This window comes from Lupinus angustifolius, chromosome LG03, assembly GCF_001865875.1.
Source record: "Lupinus angustifolius cultivar Tanjil chromosome LG03, LupAngTanjil_v1.0, whole genome shotgun sequence".
NCBI classification, from domain to species: Eukaryota; Viridiplantae; Streptophyta; class Magnoliopsida; order Fabales; family Fabaceae; genus Lupinus; species Lupinus angustifolius.
In genome coordinates, this window is record NC_032011.1 from 20,986,132 (window position 1) to 20,992,758 (window position 6,627).

Below are 6,627 nucleotides of genomic sequence, written 5' to 3' on the forward strand. Positions count from 1 at the left end.
GGATGAGGATAGGATGAGGATGGGGATGAGGATATGGAAGATGATAGGATGAGGATATGATGAGGACGTGGATAGGATGAACATGAGGATGAGGATGGGATGAGGATGAGGAGGAAGAGGAGGAGCAGAGTAGGATGAGGATGAGGATAGGATGAGGATGAGGATAGGATGAAGATGAGGATGAGGATGAACGAAGAGGATAAGGATGAAGAGGAGGGTAGGATGAGGATGGGGATGAGGACGAATATAGGATGAGGATGAGGAGGACGATGAGGATAGGATGAGGAGGAGGAGGAGGAGGCTGGGGATGAGGATAGGATGAAGATGAGGATGAGGATGAACGAAGAGGATAAGGATGAAGAGGAGGGTAGGATGAGGATGGGGATGAGGACGAATATAGGATGAGGATGAGGAGGACGATGAGGATAGGATGAGGAGGAGGAGGAGGAGGCTGGGGATGAGGATAGGATGAAGATGAGGATGAGGATGAACGAAGAGGATAAGGATGAAGAGGAGGGTAGGATGAGGATGGGGATGAGGACGAATATAGGATGAGGATGAGGAGGACGATGAGGATAGGATGAGGAGGAGGAGGAGGAGGCTGGGGATGAGGATAGGATGAAGATGAGGATGAGGATGAACGAAGAGGATAAGGATGAAGAGGAGGGTAGGATGAGGATGGGGATGAGGACGAATATAGGATGAGGATGAGGAGGACGATGAGGATAGGATGAGGAGGAGGAGGAGGAGGCTGGGGATGAGGATAGGATGAAGATGAGGATGAGGATGAACGAAGAGGATAAGGATGAAGAGGAGGGTAGGATGAGGATGGGGATGAGGACGAATATAGGATGAGGATGAGGAGGACGATGAGGATAGGATGAGGAGGAGGAGGAGGAGGCTGGGGATGAGGATAGGATGAAGATGAGGATGAGGATGAACGAAGAGGATAAGGATGAAGAGGAGGGTAGGATGAGGATGGGGATGAGGACGAATATAGGATGAGGATGAGGAGGACGATGAGGATAGGATGAGGAGGAGGAGGAGGAGGCTGGGGATGAGGATAGGATGAAGATGAGGATGAGGATGAACGAAGAGGATAAGGATGAAGAGGAGGGTAGGATGAGGATGGGGATGAGGACGAATATAGGATGAGGATGAGGAGGACGATGAGGATAGGATGAGGAGGAGGAGGAGGAGGCTGGGGATGAGGATAGGATGAAGATGAGGATGAGGATGAACGAAGAGGATAAGGATGAAGAGGAGGGTAGGATGAGGATGGGGATGAGGACGAATATAGGATGAGGATGAGGAGGACGATGAGGATAGGATGAGGAGGAGGAGGAGGAGGCTGGGGATGAGGATAGGATGAAGATGAGGATGAGGATGAACGAAGAGGATAAGGATGAAGAGGAGGGTAGGATGAGGATGGGGATGAGGACGAATATAGGATGAGGATGAGGAGGACGATGAGGATAGGATGAGGAGGAGGAGGAGGAGGCTGGGGATGAGGATAGGATGAAGATGAGGATGAGGATGAACGAAGAGGATAAGGATGAAGAGGAGGGTAGGATGAGGATGGGGATGAGGACGAATATAGGATGAGGATGAGGAGGACGATGAGGATAGGATGAGGAGGAGGAGGAGGAGGCTGGGGATGAGGATAGGATGAAGATGAGGATGAGGATGAACGAAGAGGATAAGGATGAAGAGGAGGGTAGGATGAGGATGGGGATGAGGACGAATATAGGATGAGGATGAGGAGGACGATGAGGATAGGATGAGGAGGAGGAGGAGGAGGCTGGGGATGAGGATAGGATGAAGATGAGGATGAGGATGAACGAAGAGGATAAGGATGAAGAGGAGGGTAGGATGAGGATGGGGATGAGGACGAATATAGGATGAGGATGAGGAGGACGATGAGGATAGGATGAGGAGGAGGAGGAGGAGGCTGGGGATGAGGATAGGATGAAGATGAGGATGAGGATGAACGAAGAGGATAAGGATGAAGAGGAGGGTAGGATGAGGATGGGGATGAGGACGAATATAGGATGAGGATGAGGAGGACGATGAGGATAGGATGAGGAGGAGGAGGAGGAGGCTGGGGATGAGGATAGGATGAAGATGAGGATGAGGATGAACGAAGAGGATAAGGATGAAGAGGAGGGTAGGATGAGGATGGGGATGAGGACGAATATAGGATGAGGATGAGGAGGACGATGAGGATAGGATGAGGAGGAGGAGGAGGAGGCTGGGGATGAGGATAGGATGAAGATGAGGATGAGGATGAACGAAGAGGATAAGGATGAAGAGGAGGGTAGGATGAGGATGGGGATGAGGACGAATATAGGATGAGGATGAGGAGGACGATGAGGATAGGATGAGGAGGAGGAGGAGGAGGCTGGGGATGAGGATAGGATGAAGATGAGGATGAGGATGAACGAAGAGGATAAGGATGAAGAGGAGGGTAGGATGAGGATGGGGATGAGGACGAATATAGGATGAGGATGAGGAGGACGATGAGGATAGGATGAGGAGGAGGAGGAGGAGGCTGGGGATGAGGATAGGATGAAGATGAGGATGAGGATGAACGAAGAGGATAAGGATGAAGAGGAGGGTAGGATGAGGATGGGGATGAGGACGAATATAGGATGAGGATGAGGAGGACGATGAGGATAGGATGAGGAGGAGGAGGAGGAGGCTGGGGATGAGGATAGGATGAAGATGAGGATGAGGATGAACGAAGAGGATAAGGATGAAGAGGAGGGTAGGATGAGGATGGGGATGAGGACGAATATAGGATGAGGATGAGGAGGACGATGAGGATAGGATGAGGAGGAGGAGGAGGAGGCTGGGGATGAGGATAGGATGAAGATGAGGATGAGGATGAACGAAGAGGATAAGGATGAAGAGGAGGGTAGGATGAGGATGGGGATGAGGACGAATATAGGATGAGGATGAGGAGGACGATGAGGATAGGATGAGGAGGAGGAGGAGGAGGCTGGGGATGAGGATAGGATGAAGATGAGGATGAGGATGAACGAAGAGGATAAGGATGAAGAGGAGGGTAGGATGAGGATGGGGATGAGGACGAATATAGGATGAGGATGAGGAGGACGATGAGGATAGGATGAGGAGGAGGAGGAGGAGGCTGGGGATGAGGATAGGATGAAGATGAGGATGAGGATGAACGAAGAGGATAAGGATGAAGAGGAGGGTAGGATGAGGATGGGGATGAGGACGAATATAGGATGAGGATGAGGAGGACGATGAGGATAGGATGAGGAGGAGGAGGAGGAGGCTGGGGATGAGGATAGGATGAAGATGAGGATGAGGATGAACGAAGAGGATAAGGATGAAGAGGAGGGTAGGATGAGGATGGGGATGAGGACGAATATAGGATGAGGATGAGGAGGACGATGAGGATAGGATGAGGAGGAGGAGGAGGAGGCTGGGGATGAGGATAGGATGAAGATGAGGATGAGGATGAACGAAGAGGATAAGGATGAAGAGGAGGGTAGGATGAGGATGGGGATGAGGACGAATATAGGATGAGGATGAGGAGGACGATGAGGATAGGATGAGGAGGAGGAGGAGGAGGCTGGGGATGAGGATAGGATGAAGATGAGGATGAGGATGAACGAAGAGGATAAGGATGAAGAGGAGGGTAGGATGAGGATGGGGATGAGGACGAATATAGGATGAGGATGAGGAGGACGATGAGGATAGGATGAGGAGGAGGAGGAGGAGGCTGGGGATGAGGATAGGATGAAGATGAGGATGAGGATGAACGAAGAGGATAAGGATGAAGAGGAGGGTAGGATGAGGATGGGGATGAGGACGAATATAGGATGAGGATGAGGAGGACGATGAGGATAGGATGAGGAGGAGGAGGAGGAGGCTGGGGATGAGGATAGGATGAAGATGAGGATGAGGATGAACGAAGAGGATAAGGATGAAGAGGAGGGTAGGATGAGGATGGGGATGAGGACGAATATAGGATGAGGATGAGGAGGACGATGAGGATAGGATGAGGAGGAGGAGGAGGAGGCTGGGGATGAGGATAGGATGAAGATGAGGATGAGGATGAACGAAGAGGATAAGGATGAAGAGGAGGGTAGGATGAGGATGGGGATGAGGACGAATATAGGATGAGGATGAGGAGGACGATGAGGATAGGATGAGGAGGAGGAGGAGGAGGCTGGGGATGAGGATAGGATGAAGATGAGGATGAGGATGAACGAAGAGGATAAGGATGAAGAGGAGGGTAGGATGAGGATGGGGATGAGGACGAATATAGGATGAGGATGAGGAGGACGATGAGGATAGGATGAGGAGGAGGAGGAGGAGGCTGGGGATGAGGATAGGATGAAGATGAGGATGAGGATGAACGAAGAGGATAAGGATGAAGAGGAGGGTAGGATGAGGATGGGGATGAGGACGAATATAGGATGAGGATGAGGAGGACGATGAGGATAGGATGAGGAGGAGGAGGAGGAGGCTGGGGATGAGGATAGGATGAAGATGAGGATGAGGATGAACGAAGAGGATAAGGATGAAGAGGAGGGTAGGATGAGGATGGGGATGAGGACGAATATAGGATGAGGATGAGGAGGACGATGAGGATAGGATGAGGAGGAGGAGGAGGAGGAGGCTGGGGATGAGGATAGGATGAAGATGAGGATGAGGATGAGGTTGAGGATGATGATAGAATGAGGATGAGGAGGAGGATAGGATGACGATGAGGAGGAGGATAGGATGACGATGAGGATTAGAAGGAGGATAGGATGAGAAAGAGCAGGAGGATAGGATGAGAAGGAGCAGGAGGATGTGGATAAGATGAGGATGAGGATGAGGAGGAGGATAGGATGATGATGAGGATTAGGAGGAGGATAGGATGAGAAGGAGGATGAGGATACGGATAAGATGAGGATGAGGATGAGGATAGGATGAGGACGAGGATAGGATGAGGATGAGGACAAAGATAGGATGAGGAAGAGGATGAGGAGGAAGAGGAGGATAGGATGAGGAAGAGGATGGGGATGAGGATAAGGATTGGACGAGGATGGGGATGAGGATGAGGAGGATAGGATGAGGATGCGGATAAGGATGAGGAGGAGGATGCGGATAGGATGAGGATTAGGATGAGGATGAGGATGAGGATAGGATTAGGAGGATGAGGATTCGGATTAGGTTGAGGATAGGATGAGGATGGGGATGAGGATTAGGATGAGAATTGGGGTGAGGATTAGGATTAGTATGAAGATGAGGATGAAGATAGGATGATGATTAGGATGAGGATGAGGATGAGGATGGAGATGACGAAGAGAATGAGGATGACAATGAGGATAGGATGAGGATTAGGAGTAGGATTAGGTTGAGGATGATGATGACGATGACGATGAGGATGAGGATAAGGATAGGTTTAGAATTAGGATGAGGATTAGGATGAGGAGAGGAGAGGATGAGGATGAGGATGGGGATGAGGATGAGGATTAGGATTAGGACGAGGATGAGGATGAGGATTAGGATTAGGATAAGGATAAGGATAAAGATGAGGATGAGGATGAGGATGAGTATGAGGAGGAGGATGAGGATGAAGAGAGGATGAGGATTAGGATGAGATTAGGATCAGGAAGAGGATAAGAATAGGATTAGGATTAGGATGAGGATGAGGATAAGGATGAGGATGACATTGTGGATGAGGATAGGATTAGGATTAGGTTGAGGATTACGTTGAGGATTACGTTGAGGATGAGGATGAGGATGAGAATGAGTATAAGTTTAATATTAGGATGAGGATTAGAATTAGGATAAGTATGAGGATGAGGATGAGGATTAGGATGAGGATGACGATGAGCGAGAGTATGAGGATAGGATTAGGATTAGGATTAGGATTAGGATAGGATGAGGATGGGGATGAGGATTAGGATGAGGATTGGGATGAGGATTAGGATTAGGATGAGGATAGTATGAGGATTAGGATGAGGATGGGGATGAGCGAGAGGATGAAGATTAGGATAAGGATGGGGATGAGGATTCGGATTAGGTTGAGGATAGGATGAGGATGGGGATGAGGATTAGGATGAGAATTGGGGTGAGGATTAGGATTAGTATGAAGATGAGGATGAAGATAGGATGATGATTAGGATGAGGATGAGGATGAGGATGGAGATGACGAAGAGAATGAGGATGACAATGAGGATAGGATGAGGATTAGGAGTAGGATTAGGTTGAGGATGATGATGACGATGACGATGAGGATGAGGATAAGGATAGGTTTAGAATTAGGATGAGGATTAGGATGAGGAGAGGAGAGGATGAGGATGAGGATGGGGATGAGGATGAGGATTAGGATTAGGACGAGGATGAGGATGAGGATTAGGATAAGGATAAGGATAAGGACGAGGATGAGGATGAGGATGAGGATGAGGATGAGGATGAGGAGGAGTACGAGGATGAAGAGAGGATGAGGATTAGGATGAGATTAGGATGAGATTAGGATGAGGAAGAGGATGAGGATAGGATTAGGTTTAGGATGAGGATGAGGATGATGATGAGGATGAGGAGGAGGACGAGGTTGAGGATTAGGATAGGATGAGGATGAGGAAGACGATAGGATGAGGA